The following is a 2950-nucleotide window of genomic DNA, read 5'->3' as shown; positions in this document are numbered from 1 at the left end:
AGTACTTCCAGAGATATGAGTAATATGACTGCTACTCCGATGGAAGCTCTGTTGAAGAGATTTCAGTCCTTTAAACCGCCAACATTAACGAGAACAGAGAATTCTGTCGTGTGTGAGAGTTGGTTAGAAGATATAGAGCAGTTATTTGAATCCCTCAATTATGCAGATGACCGCCGAGTCAGACTTGTTGATCATCAACTACATGATGTTGTTGGAAAACTGTGTTCAGATCAATTAGAATTGATACCCGGTGCAGCGGAAGTTTAAAAATTTTATTTTTCTAATATGGAACGATTCCATATCTGGGTATCAAAACCTTTTACGATTAAATTTGTTCAACTAAAATAAATAATCACAATTAAATATTTTACCTTGTCAAGCAAAGGCTTGATTGTGGACTCCAACAGAATTTAATCTGCTCTTCTTGTAAATCCCGGGAACTGATGGCGTCACGATCTTTCTCCGAAATTAGGTCCACGAATGAAAAACAGAAACCCTCTGATTGATTGCACTAGAAATCAATCAGAAGTTTGCGTAGAGAATAAATAGATATGATCTGTTAATTCAAAATTGTAATTTTTCACAAAAATCACAAGACTGAATTTTCTCCGAAAAGGGACAGAAGATTTCGAAAATCCTCTTGAAATATTTTGTAGTGTTTTCGAAAATTCTAATAAGGAATTGCATGTAATTTTCGAACACTGCACATATATTTATAGATAATTTTAGACTAGATTAAGTTATAATTGTATCAGGACTCCAACTCCTTAAAGCCCACAATCCATAACTTAAGCCCAACAAGCCAAGCCTGTTGTTAAAGAAATTAATATAAAATTCATCGTGACTCCGATTGATAAACTGATTTCACCAATGTGCACAGAAACCATTTTTGCATCTTTTAGAGTCAAGATAATTTTTCTGAATCCGAATTCAGTGATTTCCAAAAATGCCCATCCCTATGTTATTTTAGGAAATCCCACTCCCTTTAGTTAAGAAATCCAACTTCTCTTTCATTAAATTTAACTCTTTAAATTTAACTATCTCTACGGGGTTTTAGTAATCCATTACTTGTGTAACCCTCAATGGTTCAGGAATACAGCTAGCTGTGGGCTCACAACTCTTTGTGACTCGGAACAACAATTTCCGACTTACCCATCGAATCATGGTAAGAGCGCCTAGCAACATCGCCCCATGATTCCCTAGGTATTACTGATAGTGCCTGCAAGAACCAGTATATTTTGGTTAGCGTACAGTACGGTCGTTTCATCCATATATCCCGATCTAATCAACAACCATTGGTATATCGAGAGTCGTTCGAGATTCGATAAATATGCATAACATCTTGGAGATCTATTAGTGACATCGCATGTGTTACTAGGATAACCCATTAACCTAAAACACATCATGTACTCTGGCCAGAGATTCGTCACACTAATATCTCCTCAGATCGCATAGGATATCCACACTCGCAAGTATGTGGTGAATCCTTGACAACAAAGCATCGACTCCTATATGTGTCGTAACTGTACCCAATCCCAACACCTGATGACCCCAATAGAGTCGGTAAATGAGTCAAAGTACAGTACTAGCATATAGAGTCTCAATGATGTTTCAAGTAATAAGGACTAATGGTGTACAACCAAAACCGCGGACTTTATCCACTCGATAAGTGATAACCACTTGGAAAGTCCGAATAGGGTAGTTCGATCATTCATCATATGAATATCCATTTGCATGCTTTTAACATATCTATGTTCCATACCAATGAAACGTGGTACTCGGGATTGCAAATGCCAGTCTCAATCTCGAGCGATCCTTATCCTTATTTGCGGACGGCTCAATTGACTAGGAACAGTTTAGAATATACAGTGACTATAAGATGTGTTTCATGATAGTCATCCCCATGTGCTACCACATCTTACATACACTATAGTATATTCAAGGTCTTTATCAAAACAACAATAGTATATCATAATATAACAATATGAAAAAAGATAAAGTCAATGCCATTATAAAAGTGTAAATTATATTAATCAAAAGATTATTTTCATAAAGAGTCATCAAAGCCCTTAGCCACAAGTTGGCTAACCGGGCACCCACTCTTTCAGATGTTGCCAAAGGTTGGTGGATAGCAACAAGGAAAGCTTTAGAGAATCGAGTTACGATCATTACCTGGTCTGAATTTAAAACTGATTTTTATCAACGATTCTTCCCAGTCTCATATAGGAAGGAAAAAAGGAGCTGAGTTTGCTAGTCTGCAACAAGGGCAATTGCACGAGTCTGTTGAAATTTGATCCTCACATAGAATACAGTGATGAAGCTTAAGCAGATCAGTTCATAAATGGCTTGAATCCGGATGTCTTCACTTTAGTGAATGCTAGACGACCAAATAACTTTGTTGATGCTCTTAATCGTGCAAAGGGAGCGGAAGCTGGTATACTATGACAAAGAGGAGTACAGTTTGTGCCACTGCCAGTTATACCGTCCCAAGATCAGCCACAGATTCCACCACCATTACCACCACCTAGGTTTGGGAAATGAAGTGGTAGCAGCAGGCTCAAACAACACCTGATGATGTGATTGCAGGTAACTGTTATATTTTAGGTTATCTTGCTTATGTTCTAGTTGATACGGGTGCTTCACATACGTTTATTTCTGAGAAATTTGATCTATAATATGCATTTCCTGTTGAACCACTAGCTACTGTTGTATCAATCTCTTCACCTTTGGGGAGATGTATCATATCTGTGAAATCAGTTAAGAATTGTATACTACAGTATGAAGGCAATGTGATTGAGATAGACTACATTGTGCTTGGGTTATCCGACTTTGATTGCATTCTTTGCATAGACATGTTATCCAAGTACAGGGCTATAGTGGATTGATTTCAGAAGGTTGTGAGGTTTAGAGAAAATATGGCAGAAAAATGGAAGTTTTATGGTAAGGGTTC

The sequence above is a fragment of the Henckelia pumila genome, chromosome 1 (assembly GCF_033568475.1).
Source record: "Henckelia pumila isolate YLH828 chromosome 1, ASM3356847v2, whole genome shotgun sequence".
In the NCBI taxonomy this organism is placed as follows: Eukaryota; Viridiplantae; Streptophyta; class Magnoliopsida; order Lamiales; family Gesneriaceae; genus Henckelia; species Henckelia pumila.
This window is presented reverse-complemented; position numbering follows the sequence as displayed.